Genomic DNA, 22,830 nt, shown 5'->3' on the forward strand with positions numbered 1-22,830 from the left:
TGTGAACTTTAATTATAACAGTTACCGATGCAACTGTAGCATTCATCTGGCATTAAATCGTGATTATAAAGATACATTTTATAACTGCATAAATCTGCATTAGGATGTTTTGAACATACTAGAGAATGTTTCTGAGGGAATAAACAGTTTAATATTTTTATTAAATTGAAAAGTTTAGCATGATGCTAGTATAATGTATAAACCTCTACATACAATATTATTATTAATTATTATTATTAATAATAATAATAATAATACTAATACTAATAATACTACTACTAATAATAATAATAACTAGGGAATCCTGGCAGCAACCGCCTTAGAGCTCCATTTACAAACGGTTTTGATCCATTACAAACTCATTGTGTATGTTAATTACAGCTGGAGCTATTTATCATGACAGTTACTGTGGTTTTTAGGCAGCGCTATTTTAATTTCTTGTCTGCATAAGAAATAGCAGCGTGATACTATTTAATAACGAGCAGTATTTGTCATCGCTCGTTGTCTTAATTGAAACTCTCCAGGTTTCAGTAGCTTTTATATAGTGCTGATGAGCACTAAGGTCCCGGCTAGGAGGCTGCAGCATCCGAGATCCTGCCCACAATGCACTGCTGCAGCTTTGTCCGCTCCTTCCATCCCGCTCTCCACCACTTTCCTCCCACTCTCCGCATCCTAGTCTCCGCCTAATCCATCCAGCTTCCTCCTGTTTACTGGCATCCACACTTATCCTCTTCACTAGCCGGCACCAAGGGGGGCAGAAAAATACAGCTGGCTGCTTCAATACCACTACTGCTCGCCGGTGAGTGCATCAGTAGTGAATTCTGGTCTAATTATTGAGGATATTATGGATATTAGTTAGTGAAGATATTATGGAGATAATGAGTTGTAATTTGGGGGTATTTGTCATAAAGAGTTCTGCTAAATATGGTGGTACAACCACAATGTGACAGCAGTCTAGTTAAAAAAATGGAAACTAATCTGCTGCCCATGGATACCGCAACATTGAGGACCCAGTGAGTTGACCAAGGGACATCCCTCTAGCGGATGCCGGGAGGATTATACTGCTTTAAATATCTCCATTCTTCAATTGGCTAACTTTATAAGAACTTACCAACTAGTCCGTTACCATCAGGACATTCTAAACCTAAAGGTGTGGGTGAGATTGTTTGTTATTATTGTACATGTTCACTTTATATCCCAGTTTAATACGGTGAATACCATGCAATTTTAATTATTAAATTATTGCTTATTTTTATTGGCACCGAATTGAATTTTATTATTTAATTATAGTGCTACTATCTGTGTTGGTGTTTTCCAATGGAGCTTACAACCTATATTCCATACCACCTGCTCGCACACATACACACTAGGGTTAATTTTTGTTGGTGGCCAATTAACCAACCGGTATATTTTTGGAGCGTGGGAGGAAACCGGAGAAACCAAAGGAAACCCACACAAACACAGGGAGAATATACAAACTCCACACAGGGCTGTAGTGTGAATCAAACCAACAACCTCAGTACTGTGAGGCAGTAATGCTAACCATTGCACCATCTGTGCTGCCCATAAAATAAACAATATAAATAATAATAACCAAGCATATAGATAGGTGCAGTCCGCTTGCTAAGACTCGCACAACTCTGTATACTGGGGAATATAATAGAAATATTGCTTTATATTTATTAATATTCATTACAAGGCATGTTAGTACCATTTTTAATTCAGAAATAACTATATTAAGCTGGCCATACACCTGCATGATTTCAGGCCGATTGCCCGATTTTCGATGAGTCATAAGATGGATCTTGTGAAAATCGTGTATTATTTTAGTAAGATAAGATCCGATGCGCGCTCCCGCAGCTCCTATAATCGGATCTTATGATGTGCAGCCCATATGTTCCATCTTATCGTGTGCAGATCGTGCCGTTTATTTTGTTCATGCGAATGCGATCCATCGTGCAGCAATTCAAGTCATTTCAATGACTGTTTCCCTAATGAGCACGCGAGGCACAGGATCGATCATACGACAGATCGTGTGCTAAGAAAAACAACAAACATGCTGCCGGGACTGCCAGGGCGCTCCGGGGAATCGTAGGGGAATCGTATGATGAATCTGTTCTTATGCTGGTCGTATAGGTGCATAGCCAGCATAGTCTTCGGATCACTCCTAATTGTTGCTTAAACTGACTGTACTTTCTTGTGATAATTGAGAGTCTTATAAAAAAATGTCATTAAAAATAACCTGAACATCTGTTTTTTATAGATATTTATGTTACAGGAGTCCTCTATCTGACTCTGACAGGGGATGTAAACAAGTGGAATACCACGCTGGGATTGGCGTAGACATATATATATATAAACAAAGGGAAATTTTGAAATCCAAAGAATTGATAAAAATGACAAATTTTCATACATAAAAAATGAAGATACAGAGGATAATCTCCTCCACAATGGTGAATAGTATATACTGAGTCCTTTATCAGTCCAATATACGCAAATTTCCACAGATTAAATATCTAGTGAAGTTCCTCCACTCTTTATTCTTCTGAGTCGTATTCCTCAAACATGGATACCGAATCTCCATCCACACTCCCTGTATGACCTCCGGCATCTCCATCACCCGACTCCCAATACATTCTACCCATGTGACATCATATGCTCCTATACGATCCAGGGCCATTTTTATCGGAGCCTGAGCGATTCTCAACAGCGGGTGCCATTTTGTAGTGGATTTTTTGTTCACATATAGATCCTTTCAATCCCTGGTGTCAATAAATCTATAACTCAAATAAAGAACCATCAATATATCAATCCAAATATGATCAAATACATCCCATAGAAAACAATAAAAATATATATAAAAACATATAAGAATTAATTTAAAAGACCAATAGAATATAGTAAAACTAAATAATAAAAAGAATAATCCATAAAAATCATTCTAGTTTACAATACTAGTAATGATTTAATGATTTAAACTAGAATTAAAAATGATGACCATATAAATATCAAAAAGGGGAAAAAAATTTAATATAATAAATAGCAAAATTCATAAAAACCATTTAAGCTCGAATTCAAGATTAAGACCCAAAGGTGCTAGTGTATTAAAAGTATAAATAAGTCTAATTTCTTCCTTTGCTAACCTTTTAAGGGTATCTTTGCACCTCTTTGAATTCTCCATTTTTCTAATACCATAAAAGTTTTCAATATCTTGTACCGAGCAATCATGCACTTTTCTAAAATGATCAGAAAGGGAATGAGTTTCTAATCCCTTTCTTATATTATTCAGGTGTTCCCCAATTCGTATCTTCAAACATCTTGTGCTGCAGCCAATGTAGAATTTTACACAACCACATTCTACCGCATATATTAAGTTTTTAGAGTGGCAGGTAATAAAATCCAACACCATTAGGGTCCTCCCATTAATAATGACTTCATCTATTTTCTTTGTGGTGGTATTTTTTGGTATGTTTCTACATCCAACACAAACCCCACAATGGAAGAAACCCGTGGAATTAATTTGTCCTCCTTTAACCTCTATTGATGGATGTAGGCTTCTCACCAGTTTGTATCTCAGATTGGCCGCTTTTTTATATATATGTACCGGTTGTGATGGTAAAGCTTTTCCTATTACTGGATCCTTCATTAGGATAGTCCAGTGCCTCTTAAAGATATTTTCTACCTCCTTATGTTGCAAATTATAATTGGAAACGAAGGCCCATTTAAATCTATCATGTTCCCCAGATTTAAGTTTAGGAATCAGTAAATCTTCTCTATTTGCCTCATATGCCTTCTTTCACTTTATTTTTTTTCATAACCTCATTCTAAGAAGGACTCTTCCATCTTGGTAGCTTGACATTCAAAAACCTCTAAATCTGTACAATTCCTGCGCAGGATCCTATGTAACACCTGGGATTGATCTTCTCTGTGGTCGTTTTAGTTTATGTGAGGGTGGATTGGGTTAGCATAGGTGGTCCATGTCTAGTGTATAGTAATAGGAAGGATGGTATAAAAGGGTGTGTTGGACTAGTCCTCTCCATACCTTGAGGAAGATACAGCAGTATCGAAACGCGTCGGTGGGAGAGGACTCATTCTATTATTTTGGACTCATTTCTGGTGTGACAGTGTTTTTCTTGACCTGGATGTCCGAACCAAATTAACAGCTTTTGCACAGGTCAGGTCTTTTTGAGGTTTACACTAACAGAGATGTCTCAAGGGAATGTGGAGAAGGAGAATTAATTTGATTTCTGAAGAAAATTGGCTGAAGAAAATTGGAACTTTGGGGGACATTATCTATCCCTGAATGGTACTTTTAGAACAATTTGGTTGAATCTTTCTTTCCCTGTCGAGCCTGCTGCTCTGCTGCCCACTAGCTGTTTAAGGACATCATGAACAAGTTGTGCAGTATGTGAACAGAGGAATGGAGAGAAATAATAGGGAGGATCCAGAAAGCATTTCAGCCCAGCGGTAGCTAGAGGCACAGTATGAAGTCTTGCTGCACAAAGCAAATGCATTCTACAATGGCTCCTTTTACTGATGTATGTCTGTAGAGGAGGTGTGGCCAGAATATGGATGCAAGTTGAAGTGGAAAAGAAGAGCAGGATGTGGGCATAATTTGAATAATAATCAAATGATGACAAATGATGATGGTCCCAAGGAGGAAAGGCAGTATTTAGACATCTACAATACATGCTCTGGACCCAGCCCATAGTTGCTGGCTATAAAATGTTAGACTTTTTGGTACTACAAATTTCAGCTTTCCCTCTGGCAGGACATGCTGTGCTTTGTAGCTCCACAAGCGACGTCCCAGGGTGATCAATCAGACTTGATTACTGGAGCAGTGGGTACCCCAAGTCTAGAACACTGGGGCATAGAAGACTGATCCCAGATTCCAGTATCATGGATGAAAATAAGAGTTGAAATGGGCTGAGGTGTGACACACATGGACAGCTCACCCCTGCTCAGATCATCCATATTTCCGGTGCTCATATGGATGTGGTCAAGGATTAGCTAGTGCATCATTATTTCCTGCCTGCCCATGGCCACATCTCTTCTTCTCCTCTACTGAACTGCAGCTGAGCACTCTTCATCTGTCTGCACCATCTTGTCAGTCTGTCCCATCTGTGAAAGCTTCTCTGTTCATCTCCTGTCTGTGTGAGCATCTCTCCCTTTCAACTGTCTGCGCCAATCTCTCTGCCCTGGCCTTTTCCTGTCTGTGCCAATCTCTCTGCCCATTCACTTTCTGTGCCATCTCTTTGCCTGTCTCTTTCTATGCAAGCCTCTCTCCTCTTCAACTGTCTGAACCAGACTCTTTCTATTTCTCCTGTTTGTGGAAGCCTCTGTTTCCCCTCTATGTGGAAGCCTCTCTCCTTCCATTGTCTGCACCAGGCTCTGCCTTTCCTCTGTGTGTGTCTCTGTATCCTTCTGTGTGTGCATCTGTATCCATCTGTGTGTGCCTCTGTACCCCTCTTTGTATATGTATGCATTTCTACAAATAATTTTTATCAAGAGGGCGCTCTGAGAGACACAAAGGAATGTACATCTAAAGTTTCTAAACTAAAAAAACCTGTGTGATGTCTTTTGATTATTTAGTGTTTTCTTAATATGAGGATATCAATTTTACAGAGTGTGATAATCAGTCAAACCTGAGTTGACCTATTGATGTGCAATTATTTCTGTGTTCATTCTTGTAGTAAAACATGTATCCGATAGAAAATCATTAATTGATATTTTCAATGAAAAATCACCATCATTGTTTGCATACACTGACAAGAAATCTGTTACCACTAAACTGCAGATGGAAATTGCCTCTCTTTCTGTCGCCCTAACACTAGGATGTGAGCTCGTGACAGAGGCGGCTTACAGTGTTGTGGATACAGATTATAAGCACCCATTACATTTAGTCGTTGTTGACTTCATCAGGGGTGAAGAAATAGTGATCAGTGTGAGCCAACTTCGATTTCTTATAAAAACACCATATGATAATGGCCTGGTCACTGATGTCACTTTATATAGCTTTCAGCTCTTTGTAACAGTATATTAGTTAAACCCCATGCAATATAATGGATTCTAAACCAGTGTAGGTGGTAAGAACACCATACATGCCTACCCTCCTGAAATTCGCGGGAGGCTCCTGATTTTCCAGGTAACCCCCCGCAACCCTGGAAGGGTAGGCATTTCTCCCGCATTTCTGCCCACTTCCTAGTGAAGTGGGCAGAATGGGGAGCATTTCCGTGGCGATCGCGGTTCTCCGTGTAGGGGGTGGGGCTTAATGACGCGATTGTTCTTGAATCGCATCATTTGGCCCCGTCCCCTATAAAAATTTGAGCCAATTGCGGTAATTTACCATGAGGGGCTAAATGATGCAAATCATCAGGTCCTGCCCCCAATCGCCACCCTCCTCCTTCTCTTACCTGGGTTTCTTCCAGGAAGAGAAAAACAAAAGTAGGCAAGTATGAAGCACACTGTACATGCATTGCACAGTGTGTAGGTGATAAGTACACTGTACATGCATTGCACAGTGTGTAGGTGATAAGTACACTGTACATGCATTACACAGTGTGTAGGTGATAAGTACACTGTACATGCATTGCACAGTGTGTAGGTGATAAGTACACTGTACATGTATTGCACAGTGTGTAGGTGATAAGTACACTGTACATGCATTGCACAGTGTGTAGGTGATAAGTACACTGTACAAGCATTGCACAGTGTGTAGGTGATAAGTACACTGTACATGTATTGCACAGTGTGTAGGTGATAAGTACACTGTACATGTATTGCACAGTGTGTAGGTGATAAGTACACTGTACATGCATGCACAGTGTGTAGGTGATAAGTACACTGTACATGTATTGCACAGTGTGTAGGTGGTAAGTAAACTGTACATGTATTGCAGAGTGTGTAGGTGATAAGTACACTGTACATGCATTGCACAGTGTGTAGGTGATAAGTACACTGTACATGCATTGCACAGTGTGTAGGTGATAAGTACACTGTGACTGTACATGTATTGCAGTGTGTAGGTTATAAGTACACTGTACATGTATTGCAGAGTGTGTAGGTGATAAGTACACTGTACATGCATTGCACAGTGTGTAGGTGATAAGTACGCTGTACATGCATTGCACAGTGTGTAGGTGATAAGTACACTGTACATGCATTGCACAGTGTGTAGGTGATAAGTACACTGTACATGCATTGCACAGTGTGTAGGTGATAAGTACACTGTACATGCATTGCACAGTGTGTAGGTGATAAGTACACTGTACATGTATTGCACAGTGTGTAGGTGATAAGTACACTGTACATGTATTGCAGAGTGTGTAGGTGATAAGTACACTGTACACGCATTGCACAGTGTGTAGGTGATAAGTACGCTATACATGTATTGCAGAGTATGTAGGTGATAAGTACACTGTACACGCATTACACAGTGTGTAGGTGATAAGTACACTGTATATGTATTGCACAGTGTGTAGGTGATAAGTACACTGTACATGCATTGCACAGTGTGTAGGTGATAAGTACGCTGTACATGCATTGCACAGTGTGTAGGTGATAAGTACACTGTACATGCATTGCACAGTGTGTAGGTGATAAGTACGCTATACATGCATTGCACAGTGTGTAGGTGATAAGTACACTGTACATGTATTGCACAGTGTGTAGGTGATAAGTACACTGTACATGTATTGCACAGTGTGTAGGTGATAAGTACGCTGTACATGTATTGCAGAGTGTGTAGGTGATAAGTACACTGTACATGCATTGCACAGTGTGTAGGTGATAAGTACGCTATACATGCATTGCACAGTGTGTAGGTGATAAGTACACTGTACATGCATTGCACAGTGTGTAGGTGATAAGTACACTGTACATGCATTGCACAGTGTGTAGGTGATAAGTACACTATACATGTGTTGCACAGTGTGTAGGTGATAAGTACACTATACATGTATTGCACAGTGTGTAGGTGATAAGTACACTGTACATGCATTGCACAGTGTGTAGGTGATAAGTACGCTATACATGCATTGCACAGTGTGTAGGTGATAAGTACACTATACATGTGTTGCACAGTGTGTAGGTGATAAGTACACTGTACATGTATTGCACAGTGTGTAGGTGATAAGTACACTGTGCACGGTATTGCAGAGTGTGTAGGTGATAAGTACACTGTACAAGGTATTGCAGAGTGTGTAGGTGATAAGTACACTATACATGTATTGCACAGTGTGTAGGTGATAAGTACACTGTACACGGTATTGCACTGTGTGTAGGTGATAAGCACACTGTACATGTATTGCACAGTGTGTAGGTGATAAGTACACTGTGCACGGTATTGCAGAGTGTGTAGGTGATAAGTACACTGTACATGGTATTGCAGAGTGTGTAGGTGATAAGTACGCTATACATGTATTGCACAGTGTGTAGGTGATAAGTACACTGTACACGGTATTGCACTGTGTGTAGGTGATAAGTACACTGTACATGGTATTGCAGAGTGTGTAGGTGATAAGTACACTGTGCACGGTATTGCAGAGTGTGTAGGTGATAAGTACACTGTACATGGTATTGCAGAGTGTGTAGGTGATAAGTACACTGTACACGGTATTGCACTGTGTGTAGGTGATAAGTACACTGTACATGGTATTGCACAGTGTGTAGGTGATAAGTACGCTATACATGCATTGCACAGTGTGTAGGTGATAAGTACACTGTACACGGTATTGCAGAGTGTGTAGGTGATAAGTACGCTATACATGTATTGCACAGTGTGTAGGTGATAAGTACACTGTACACGGTATTGCACAGTGTGTAGGTGATAAGTACACTGTACATGGTATTGCACAGTGTGTAGGTGATAAGTACACTGTACACTGTATTGAACAGTGTGTAGGTGATAAGTACACTGTACATGGCATTGCACAGTGTGTAGGTGATAAGTACACGGTACATGGTATTGCACAGTGTGTAGGTGATAAGTACACTGTACACGGTATTGCACAGTACAGTACAGTGAAGTATAATTCTTGAGATTTTCCACCTCTCTAAAACCCTAGTTGCAGAAGCTTCTCCTGCGAGCGGAGAGTACACTACCGTTCAAAAGTTTGGGGTCACCCAGACAATTTCGTGTTTTACATGAAAACTGACTTGTATTTATCAAATGTGTTGCAAAATTAGTAGAACATATAGTCAAGACATTGACAAGGTTAGAAATAATGATTTTTATTTGAAATAATAATTTTGTCCTTCAAACTTCGTCAAAGAATTCTCCTTTTGCAGCAATTACAGCACTGCAGACCTTTGGCATTCTAGCTGTTAATTTGTTGAGGTAATCTGAAGAAATTTCACCCCACGCTTAATGAAGCACCTCCCACAAGTTTCATTGGCTTGATGGGCACTTCTTGCGTACCATACGGTCAAGCTGCTCCCACAACAGCTCAATGGGGTTGAGATCTGGTGACTGCGCTGGCCAGCCATTACAGACAGAATACCAGCTGCTTGCTTCTTCCCTAAATAGTTCTTGCATAATTTGGAGGTGTGCTTTGGGTCATTGTCCTGTTGGAGGAGGAAATTGGCTCCAATCAAGCGGTGTCCACAGGGTATGGCACGGCGTTGCAAAATGGAGTGATAGCCTTCCTTATTCAAAATTGATTTTCTTTCAAAAATAAGGAAATTTCTAAGTGACCCCAAACTTTTGAACGGTAGTGTAGGTGCACAAATGTATGTTGCCATCTAAGCACACAAGAGCAAAGCTAGTGTTTTGTGGTATGCATCCAGTGCATTTTGTGAGTTCCAACAACTTCCCATCATGGAACAGTTTCAAAATAGGTCATGTGAAATAAGACGTAAATCACTGCTCACCAAATATATTTGACTGTATAATTATTAAATGTAGTAAAGAAAACAGATTCTGCACTGGAGTACAAGTTTCAATTAGTATTTATTCATATATAATCTTATTAAAACATCATAAATATCACACCTTGTATAATTATAACATTCAGTATCTGCGTAATATCTAGGATGAGTAAGGTTGGATCATTAACTCTTATTAAATCAAGTCATGATCCATATCTGACAAACATCACAATTAAAATGGAATTAGGTACCAATACATTAATAAGTAGGACAGAGCATGTGTGTAGACTTAATGGCAGTTTAGGCAATTAAACGTTCCTCTTGCCTAGGTGGTATAGTCTAAAAGCACCACTTGGTAACAATTTATTAAAAGTGTTGTTTTCAGGATTTCCTCATAAGCACATGGAAAAATAAACAGTCAATATATTACCTCCAGGTATAGGCTCTATTGAGCAACCGTATCCAGGTAAAAGTAGTATCCAACCTCTACGGCTATTGAGGGGCGTCCCCCTAAAGCAAATCAAAGTAACTTGATAATGGGTCCGGCCTGACTCACCCTTCGCTAGTTAAAGATGACCAGCGGGAGAAGCTAAGATCGCGGAGCCGCAATTCAATCCAGTCTATTAGCCGGAGCGCTGGCAGCTGCTGCTTCGTCAGGGGGAGTGGTTACGATGGTCACGGACTTCTGACTGCTGTAAGCCGTTCAGGTGGGAGGATACCGCACAAATGAAATTCAATTCAACAGGAACAACTATGCGTTTCAGTCACTTCTGTGACCTTTTTCAAGTTGTATAATTATTAAATGTACTGTCACTTGTATGCATTATATATTGTGTGCAATTTACATTCTCCTAAAGTTTACCTGGGGATGTGATGTGAATGGCCTAATATTCTCCATTAGGCACTGCAGAATATGCCTGTGTTATAAATAACTAATAATAAAATCTATTTTTTTTTGTAGCTTCAATAACCATTTTACCTGCTTAATTAAACTCATTTATACAGTTCAGGAAACCTCTTCAAGTCAAGAGTACCATACGCAGCAATGTATTTATGTGTGATAGCATACTGGTTAATTATGTATTATATTAAGGGCTTGCTAATTTCCTAAAAAGCACTGATAATCAATTTGAAGCTGGCTGCTTCATCACTTGGAGTGTGCCGAGTATACGTATTAGGTTAATATAATAGTGTGTTTATAGGTAAATAGGCATTAACAGTTACAGCAAGGAAGCCTTGTACTTTTTACTTTATTGTATTGTTAATGTATGTATTTACCTTTATTGTCAAACTTACAATAAGGCAGCCTATTTAAATGTATTTAACAAGGATAAATACATACTTTTTTGTATATATTTATTTTTTGGTTCTTTGTTGTTTAGTGGCGGGGGAAACTGCTTTGAAGGGCTGAGCATTGCTGAGAATTACTATCCCACTGTGAAGTCTTTTCTCACTTCTTAAGAGAAGACCACTCACAGAGCCAGATGGTTCCTGTCTGCTGGCTTTATTCAATGCACTTCCTCCAACAGAGGGGAGGGGTATGGGGTTCTTTTGCCCTCTATTCCCCTCCCCACCTAGCCACCTCTGGACCTTTCTGTTCTGAGGTTAGACATAATCTTTTATTGCCTAGTTGTTCGGAAGTGACCTTTTGGCCTTGATTAGATAGCACCAGGCTCTATCACTGGATTGCTTTGGAGCTGGCAGTTGCTTCTTTATGTGTTTGCTGATCCGGTGTCAGAACAATGCAAGGCTTTGCAAAATTTTAGTACAGCAAAGGCCTCCTATGGGATAGCAGGGGGCAGGGAGAATATCTGTTATATAAGACTGGAGAGTTTTTTTCAAAATACTTTTTCCTTTTCAGCACTCCTAGTTAAATATTGGAAGTAGAAAAATACTGCATGGAGCCAAATGATTTTTTTTCTATTCAGCCATCTGTAAACTGTTTCTTTTTGTCTAATGTATTTTTCATTTCTATTACAGCGCAGCTGGTATTTTATTATTAGAGGGTTTTTTTTTCTCAGAGTTGTAGTATGTAAAGTATTTAACAATATTTATTTCACCCAAGGCTGAGAAATGGCAATGGCGAAAGCTACTATAATATAAAACATGTCTTAATGACTGTAAATTCATCTATAAGCTAATTAAGCAAACTTTTTTCATTTTCTATATACAATCCTATATATTTTCCCTGTGTCATTTAATTGTGCTAAATGTTGTTTTTTGATCACCAGGCTCGTCATTTATATTCCTTGTTTAAGGCATATTTTGGAAATCCTGACCATTGTGTTAAGGCTCCATACATCTAGGACAGTTTGGAGCAATTCCCCGTTCTGCTGACGGTGGGGTCAAGGAATTGGGAATATTCAACATGTTGAAAGATCTCGAGTGTAAATCATTTATTATTTAGCCTGGTGATTATATTTATAGCTCTTTTAGCTTTGCTAAAATCAGCATTATTTATATTTGTAACACAAAAAGACAGAAGAAGAGCCAGATATAGAGATCACCCACTTCTAGAATACAAGTAAGAACAAATAAGTGATATTAAGGGGGAAATTCAATTAATCTCAGGGGTATTCAATTAGCTCCGAAGCACGGGCACCTGCAGCACTTATTGGGGTGTTTTTTTCGGGAGGCAATCGGGAAGCCGACTGCCTAAATACCGGCAGCCGGCTTCCCGACTGTCTTATCCCGGCAAGGGTGAAATGCCCGCATTTCCCCGACGCCGGGAGACCGGCGCCCGGCATCACGATCGTAGTGATGCCGGGCGCAGCGAGCGGACAGCCGCGGGGGGGAGGGTTAGGTTTAGGGCTCCCGGGGGGGACTTAGGGTTAGGCACCCCCCCGGGAGTGTTAGGGTTAGGCTAGGGGGAGGGAGGGTTAGGGTTAGGCACCCCCGGGGGGGGACTTAGGGTTAGGCACCCCCCTGGGGGACTTAGGTTTAGGCAGCGGGGAAGGGGGTGGTTAGGGTTAGGCACTTAGAGGGGGGATTAGGGTTAGGCACTTGGGGGGGAAGTTAGGGTTAGGCACCCCTAAGGAGGGTTAGGGTTAGGGGGGTTAGGTTAGGTTAGTGGATACTTACCTATCCACGATCGGGATTTCCAGCGCTGTCGGGCTTCCGCTGCGTCGCACTTTGCTTCTGTCGGGCTGCCGCTGATGGGAATCGAACCGCCGGCCATGCGGCCGACGGTATTTCATACCAATTCCGTTTTTTTCGGGTCCTTAGCAGGCTCTGAAAAAAAATCCCCAAAACTTATACAATTTTCGTGGATTGGGCAGTGAAAACACATAGGTCCGTTAACTTATCATGGATTTTCGTCCGAAAACAGATAATTCCCATTTTTTGCAGTCCCCCTTAATTCTGGTCAGTACAATCAGGTCAACAGATAGTTCACAGCTGAATATTTGAATAGATGAGTGCGCTGATATTCTGGGAGGTCCTCTTGTGGGACATGGCCAGGGTCATGATTTGAGGAGGGGACAGCGGGTATCCGTAAGCCTCATGTGGAACATTTGGTATTGGAAAAAGCAAGATCACCAAGCAGCACAGAGCATAAAGGTGAGACTTCAGACCTCAGTGAAACATATAAAATTAAATTGTGGTATCAAAAGCACCCCTAGATGAACCAAAGTTCATACACTCAACTTGATTGTGTGTTTTTTTTTTTTTTTAGAAATACATGGCGTACTGTATGTGGGTTTAACAGGTCTTCCACACTGAATTATTTTAAACCCTCCTTCCCACCATTAGTATTTGCTAGGACTCAATTCCCTGTGATTAATACAATTTGGTAATGTCATCATGGAAATGACAATTAGTAGGTGCCCAAGACTATATTTATTTCACTGTAGCTGGATGTTGCATAACCACTTACACTTATACACAGGGCCATAGCAGGGCGATAATGCTTGCACACCCATAGTTATATAAGTGAGGGGCCTAGACTGCACACCCTGCACACCCTGACTACAATTAATGAGAGGTGCTACCATACTGAGACTTTTTGTACATGCACAGAGAAATAGGAGGTAGGTGCACTATACAAACATTGCTATACAAAATTATAATATATTTTGCATCAAATAAAAGAGTTTGTTTGCAGAATTTTGGCCAAAGTTATCGGCTTACCCACCACGTCCAGGGAACCTCATCATCGTGTAAGTCCATAACTTTCAAGGGGTCCAAGTCTAGGGCGTGGGACACCCACAAGCCAACCCAACCAAACCACCCCAAGGCACCACACTAGAGAAACAAAGGAAGCAAAGTGGTTAAGTGTATAAGATAAGTGAGAGCAGCTACTTTGTGTTAGGAGTGTTACACCCCTAGTTATGGCTTATACAGAATTGAGTTGCAATGCAGTTGTAAAAAAATCTGTTGGGAGTCAAACACAATATTTTTGGGACATGGCCCTTCCTCAGAGTTTTTTTCACCTGAGGAATGGGCCATGTTCTCAAATATACTGTCTTTAAACACATTCTTTGACTCACACATCAGTGTTATGCTTCCACCATTCTGTGTAAGGGCAGCATTTGGATCTGTGGTAGTGGTTTATCCTGAAATTTTGGGAGTAAATTTTACCTTGAGAGCAATTTAAACTTTTTGATTTGCAAAACTAATGGCACCCTAAGTCCTATATATAAATGTGAGTCATTGGACTATGAGAGCACAATATCTAGCATGGTAAGGCATTATATGTGACATATCATTTACACCTGAGAAACTGAGGTGACAAGCAAACGCTGATTAACTATATGTGTTGACGAGTTTAAGTGTTAGCTATGAAGGGTTAAAGAAGTCCTATAATTTCACTGCATGTAGCAGGCATACTGAAAAATAACCTTGTGTGGAATTCTATTCTTTACATTCCTGGCATTAACCACAATGGATACCTGATACTTCCTAATGTCAGATTCAAGACTCCCAGATTTGTATTAGCTAAGTTTGACCTTGAAATGCTACTCAACACCCTCAGAGGTTATGTGAATACATGAGATTGTTGAATTACAAAACTAGAATGACCAGTATTATTCAGATTACTGGCAGCTATGTGTTGTATGCACTGGATGTCTTACAAAGTCCATATATCTGAAAAAAACAAAACTCAAAAGAAAAAACATGAAAGGGAATTATAAAAATAAAACTACAACATAATAATCAAATAATAACTCAACTTATTTTAGTAAGAGTTTTTAAATGTAATTTCCTCAGAATGTTTGCTTGTTTTAGAGTATGACTTGTGTTGAGCAAATTAAAAATGGACTATGTACATTATTAAGGTTACATTGTGCTCCATTAATGTGTTAAACCCAGCTGTACATGGACACTGGTCTGTGCTGTTTTGGTCTTTTTCCTTCATCACAAAATGGTTTAATTATCTGTTACTGGATGGAAAACAGTCCATAAGTACACTACACAGACCTGAGTCCATGAGCAATGGGGGGGTCAAAGGACTGGATTAATAATGGATAGTGAAGGAGTGCAATGAGTCCTAATGTGCAACTCAATCTTAAACAAGTTGAATGTATGAATGTTGTTTTAGAAATAGCCATGTTACACATGTACCTTGAAAGATAATGAATTTAAGCTAGCACTGCCGAGTCTTCATTGATTGGAGTTGCTCTTGGTGCATTCATCTGGAGTAATTGAATTGAATGAAGCCTTCTGAGACTTCCCCTGGACTGCCAGGAGAGTAAAGCTGGGTGCACACTGCACAGATATATCTGCAGATCAAGTGATTCGCAGATATATCTGCAGATGATGGTCGTTCACACTGAACGACCATCATCTGTCTCTGGCACGGGTCCCACTGGCCGAGGGGCATGTCCCGCCCCCCTCCCCATGGCTTCTGCTGCAAGTGTACACACTGCCCAATGAACAGATATATCTGCAGATATATCTGTCATCAGCTGTGCAGCAGAGCCAACGTGATATGTCTGTGAACTACATCATTCACAGACATATCGCTGGTACACACTGGCCAACGGGCACCCGATATATTGGCCGATCAATTGATTGGTCAATATATCTGTCAGTGTATATCCAGCATTAACCATCCTCCCATATTTCCTACATGTAACAGTGAGCTCTACTTGCTATCCTTCATTAAACCAATACCACTGGCTAAGTAACTTTGCTGTTCATAGTTTGAATCATCCGCTGGGGTGTGCCTATATAACTCTGCAATATCAACACCTGCACACACATACTTTCCAACAGGTTATGGGCCCAGGCACACAGGTGTAGAGCACCCAGACATTCAAGCTATTAGAGTTGCCAAGGGCAGCACACAGACACCATCTTAGGCACATGTGTAGCGCAAACTGCATAAGAACACAGTGAGACAGCAGAGAGTGTTTCCAGTGTAGTATAGCAGCAGTGAAGCCGATTAAAGTACAGAAGCTGCACAGTTATGTCTGTAAGAAGCATAAATATAGGAGCTACACCCATAATAGATGTATCAAGCTAAAAGGTGCAGAAAATTATACAACCTGAAAGTTTGCTATGGAATTGCAATTAAAGCATGAAATGTTGTGAAGGTCTCTTTAAAAACAATTAAAGTCTTACAATTGTCATGAGGTAGGTCACAAAGCAATTGAGTTCAAGCAAAAGAATGTGAATCAGGGCAGAGGTGAATCAGTCCTGAGTGTTACAGATATCCCCAGAAAGGATTACTAGTAAATCGATTCAGGCGTTACAAGGCATCTCAGCTGCAATGAGGAATGGTTCACCAAGTTAACCAAATGTTACCCCAACACTATCAAAGGAATTGGGAATCAAGTCCTTACAGCTACTTAAGTTGGGGCAATTAAATCTTGCTTAAAAATTGGGACAAAGTCTCTGAGATCTAAGATATTTTTTATGTACCAGAATTGGGAATAAATCATAGTGCCATCAGTGTGCTAGAACAGAGAGGACAATGAGTTAACTTCACTAAAGGAAAGTGCATTGTGAGAAACATAAAAGGCACCATCATAGTTACAGACACAATATGTCAGCAATTGTATATCCGGAATACACAGCACTGTTACGTGATTATGACAACTGAGTCACAGTCACTGGAACTCTGGCATAGAAGATTTGGTCACCTTGGATATGATAGTGTTCAGAATCTGCAGATGGGATCATCACCGGAACGTTGGTGGCTAATGCCTATATGTGAACTGTATTGTGGATAAAAAAAGTCATCAGCCATTTCCAAGATCAACTAACAGAACTACAAAACCTCTTGAAATGGTACCTTTAGATGTGTGTGGTCCAATGGAATTAAAGTATGTGAGTGGATAGAAATACTTCATGACGTTTATTTATAGATGACTTCACAAGGATGACACATGTGTACTTCATCAGAGAGAAATCTGAAGTGGCAAAAAAGATTGATTTTCTACAAGTGTCTTGTAATCTGCAAACAGGTTACAGACTCAAGACCCTGAGATCTGATAATGGTGGAGAATATCTCATCAGAGAGGTAAAACTATTTTTTAAGAATATATGGAATAGAGCATCAATTGACCATTGACTATGCTCCTGAGCAATAATAAATAATAGAATAGTACTGACATGCTATCAATCAAGCAGCTGGTAAAGGGATCGTCAGTCCCCACAGAAATAGTGAGAAAATATATGGAGTAAAAGAACCAGCACTCAAAGCTCACAAGAATCACAATAATAAAATAAACTAATATAATGGAGTAGAATAGATGGTTAACAATTAAAAATCCAGATACATTTAATTCAATAAACAGAAAATATAAGCAAGTAATACACTAAGAACATTACAGAAGAACCAGTTGAAATGCTGATCTTGCAAATACTAGCAATTCCCAAATTATATGTACTGGGATTTTACTCCATCCTTAGTGTCCAAAGGGTAGTAATAAGCAGCATTAGAGATTACCAGTCTGTGGAATGTGCTCCAAAAGTTCCTTTTGGCATCCTTGGTGCCATTCATAGGGTGTAGTATGTAATTCATATTTTATATCCCACGAATGGACTTTCATCTGACTCTAAATGGGGCCAATATTTGATATCTCTATTCTAGTGAGAACTATCTTATTACAAGTTTGGGTAAATTAATTGGTTAAAACTAATTATATCTTCCCATCTACCCCTTTTCCATTTGATATAATTAATCTGTTTGACTTCTTGTTTGTAATGTCAGATCTCACTTAAACAAGTCTTTTCTTTGAATTATCTGGTATTTCTGGAACGTTCGAGTCATTGCATTTTAATGTTCATATATTTTCATGCCGTCCTCTTTATTCCTTGTGACTCTTATCGTGTATCATATTGCTGATCTGTATGACAATGTGCTATTTCATTACATGTTGATAATAATAATAATAATAATAATGTTATTTATATAGCATTATTCTCCCAGTAGTACTCTAAGGGGGAGATTTATCAAAGCTAGGAGAGAGATAAAGTGAACCAATCAGCTCCTAACTGTAATTTTACAGGCTTTATTTGAAAAATGACAGGAGCTGATTAGTTGGCACTTTATCTCAAGCTTTGATAAATCTCCTCCTAAGTGAATTACATTTAAAACAACACAAGATACAAAATAAACATAAATATTAATAGCATAAAAAAAAAGGCAACCTAATTATATAAAGGTCACAACAAACACAATCTGTTATTTTTTGCATATGATGGGCTTATAAAACCTAAACAAAATATTTACCTGAAGAAAGCAAGATATGTCCTGAAAAAGAAAACTACAGTATTACCGTACTTTAGAAAAATAAAGTTATTACCCCTAAAACTGATGGTTCAAAGCTTAGTGAAAATTGTCTTGTTCATGAAGTGGTGAAAACCTTGTAACGTGGTGACTAAGTACATATGATCGATTTAATAAGATTCTTAAAGATATCATCCACTGCATGTATGCAAAGCGATAGTTACAGCTAGTCTGTTAGAATGATCTGATATACATTTTTTAAACAAAAAAAAACCCCCAAAACATTTTTTTATTGCATTAGATTTTTTTTGTAAACTATGTTGATTGTGCAAATGTGAGTTATTGTAATTCATTCTCCTCAAAGGATATTTTTTTAGGAAAGACACTGCATTCATTTTCTGATATAATGCAGCACGTTATCAACTGCAAAACAGCTCAGCATGGAATGAAGCAATTTTTAGTCATCCAGAGATGTCAGGGGAAATGCTCTATACATAGAACCATTGTCCCCACATTAGCATTTCCTTTGGAGATGTTAGGATTGACTCCCTTTGTCTGAATGACTAGTGACATTTCAAACCTTCATTTCCCTTTTATGCTCCTACAGAAGGTCAGTGCTCTTTGGCTCGGAACAATTACAGCTACCATACTCCTCAGACCTGTTACTTTAACCCATTTAGCCCTCTGGCTGCTGGAGGTGTGATGTTTTGCTCTCTTTTTTTTCTTCACAGTGCAAGGTTAAAGCTGATCACTCCAAGTAGATTAGTGATACTAGGCTAAAAATGATCAACCCCTTGTTGTGTTTTTCCAATAGGCCATTCAGTCATTTTTCAGCCACCATATTTTGCTTGTTTTGATCATACTTTATAGATATATATGGACCCAAGCTATGTCCGTGAATCAGCTTTGCAACTTATCACTTAGTAATAGTGTATTTAATTATAATTACCTGCTTGTGTGAAAATAACAGGATAATATTGTTAAAAATCTAAGAAGCAGAAACATAATAGTAGAACACTTATACTGATATATGCGAAATTTTGGGCATCTCTTGTCAAATGGCATGATTCACTATACTTGCCGACTTCTTGGCAGGGGACTCCAATGGCGGAGCCAGCCATGATGTGGCGAGCCACGATTAGCACACCGCGGCTGCTTTCTATTATCTGTCTTATCTCGAACGAAAACACTCTGATCAGATTAAGAGTTTTTCCTCCTTTCATAAATAGGCCCACATGTCTGAAATCTGGAAAACAATACATATATTATTATTATCCTTTATTTATATGGCCCCACAATGGTTCGCAGTGCCTCACAAAGTACATAAACAAACAAGAAAACAGCGACTTACAGTACAAAATAATGCAGGACAAGGACATAGTTTATAGATATTGCTGCAATAGTGATCATAACACTCAAATAAGTGGCAGGGTGTCAGCAACCAAGTGTTAGGTGCCCTGAGGGAAGGAGAAGCACATGTGGGAAGAGGGCCCTGCTTGTGAGAGTTTACATTCTAAAGGGGAGAGGCAGACAGACAGGGGTGACACAGATGGGGTAGATAGTGAGAAAGAAACATGGAGCACCGGGTTAGGATGAGAGCTGGAAGGCTTTGAGAGCCCGTTTGAAGATTTGTAGAGAGGTTGAGAGTCTGATAGGGAGAGAGAGAGAGTTCCAGAGGTAGGGAGCAGCACGGACAAAATCATGGAGGCAGGAGTGGGAGGAAATTACCAGTTGGCAAGAGAGGTGGCATGCATTTGTTGAGTGAAGTGGGCGGGCAGGAATGTGAAGTGAGATGAGATCGAGATGTAAGCGGGAGAGGATTGGGTGAGGGCTTTGTAAGTGAGTGAACTTTGAATTGAGTTCTGAAGGGGAGCCAGTGTAGAGCTTGTAGGAGAGGGGAGGCAGATGTAGAACATTTGGAGAGAAAGATGAGCTGAGCAGCAGCATGAAGGAGAGATTGAAGTGGAGAGAGGTGGGAGTCTGGGAGGCCAGATAACAGGAGCTTCCAGTAGTCCATTCTGAAGATGACCAGTGAGTGGATAAGGGTCTTAGCTGCCTCCAGGATGAGAAAGAGTCTGATCCTATAAACATTTTTGAGATGGAAGTGGCAGGACTGTGAGAGGTACTGGATGTGTGGTTTGAGAAAGTAGTCAAGGGTTACTCCAAGACAGTGCACTTGGGGGCTAGAGAAGATAGTTGTGCCAGTAATAGATAATGAAATTGTGTTAAGTGAGGTTATGCGGGAGGGTGGGAAGATGAGCTCAGTCTCAAACATGTTTTGTTTAAGAAAGCGCTGAGACATTAAGGAAGAGATAGCAGAGAGACAGTTGGAGATATGAGTGAGGATAGAGGGGGAGAGGTCAGGTAGAGGACATCCAGGAGAGGGCAATATCATGTAGACCAGAGACAGTGTGGGCCACATTAAAAAATTAAACGAAGCACCTAGGCCACTAAGCTATGCTGTGGTATTTAGACTGCCCCCTCCTACACAATTATGTCCCATATCTTCCCTCTCCTACAATTTTAATTAGGTCCCAGAACGGCCCCCCTCCTTCCACAATTATAATTATGCCCCATAACTGTCCCTCCTCCTCCATTATTTATGTCAGATAGTTGCCCCCATCCTCAAACATATATGTCCTATAACTGCCCCCCTCTGCAGTGCCCCTTATACAGTGCCCCCAGTAGTGGTCCCCCCTATGTAGTGGCCCCAGTAGTGATCCCCATTATGCAGTGCCCCCTGTAGTGGCCCACATTATGTAGTGCTCTCTACATATACACAGACAACAACAAAAAACAATACTTATCTGAATCCCCACTCCTGCTCCTGCGCCTGCAACTGTCCGCTCCTCGGCCCGCTCGGCACTATGGGAGAGACATCACCCAGGCAAAATGTGCACCTAACACGAAATCAGCTTCCTATTAGCCATAAAAAAATATTTGAAAACTTGATTTCTCCCAAAGGAGGCGTTACTAATTTGTAATTACTGACAGACAAGATGTCAACACTTTAGTACATGTCAAATTGATTGTTTATTATTTTCAATCTTGTTAAAATCATGAAATAAATAGTACTTATGCATTAAAATATGCAGAAATATATAATGTATAAGATTGTATATAGCAGAGATAGTGTTAACTTCTTAATTTATAGATTCAGTGAATCATATAATATGGCCAACAGTTGCCACATGTACAGGCTAATACAATATTAAAATTTGTTTAGTTATTAGTACATATTTACGTACACATTAATTTTACAAAGACATAATAATAGGTAACTATTGTAAAGGTTTTAGTGACTTGTACTTTGTCCCAACTCAAATGTTAAAAACTCATTGTTTAATTACTTATAAGAAGTATTCAAATAGCCGCGGGCTATTCCTCCCACAGCTTTAATGACTTGCACCAATTTTCATTACATCTAAAATGCCTTGTGGCATGTATAAGCTGTCCTTACAGTGGCTATCTGCTACATTTAAAGCTGACTCATTCCAGCTGTCACGATTAGGTGCCACTTAATACACTTGGTCTGCAAAATGAGGCCTTATGTTCTAACTTGAGACATTTAAAACATCTATACTTTTCCTGGCATGGTAAAACCTCTGGTAATACACAGGAACCGACTGATTCCGTGGAATCTAATGGGTTTCCTTGTGCATTAATTACCAGAGGTGCATTTTTACACTGACTTTTCCTCGTAGTTCCTGAGGCTGCTAGGAAAAGTGCACCCTCTGGTAATTAACGCGAGAGGTATTGGACACTGATTGAAATGGTCAGCACTGATAGTTAACTGTGGGGTAAACCTTGCAGCTAATTGTAGACAGTAGAACAGAATTTTCAGTGTTTGTTTCTGTAGGTATGCGCTTTTGAAAGTGCAATAATTTAGCACATGCAGTCTTTGTGGTTAGCATCATAGTACTAGACTCTAGACTCTAATGCCACTACCAGGAAGTCATACTCTTATGCAAAGTTTTGCAGTATCACTATTGCAACCTCTTCGTCATCTATTATGACGCCCACTGAAGTCAATTGCTGAGAGATGGATAACATCAACTGTCAATATACTCATTAATTTTCTTGCAAGCAATTTTTTTTTCATATAATGTGCGCCTCAAGTTAATTCTTCTCTTATCTTCTTAAGCCATCGGCAGAGTTACCCACATATCTTGTGTGGTTGCTTTACCATGGATAATGGAATATACGTATGATTTCACAGCTAGACTTATTGTCCCCATAGCTTTATCTATGTCTTCTGAGCTTGGATTATCTCTGGGATTGCTGAT

This window comes from Taudactylus pleione, unplaced genomic scaffold (genome assembly GCF_031769625.1).
Source record: "Taudactylus pleione unplaced genomic scaffold, aTauple2 ptg000036l, whole genome shotgun sequence".
NCBI lineage: Eukaryota > Metazoa > Chordata > Amphibia > Anura > Myobatrachidae > Taudactylus > Taudactylus pleione.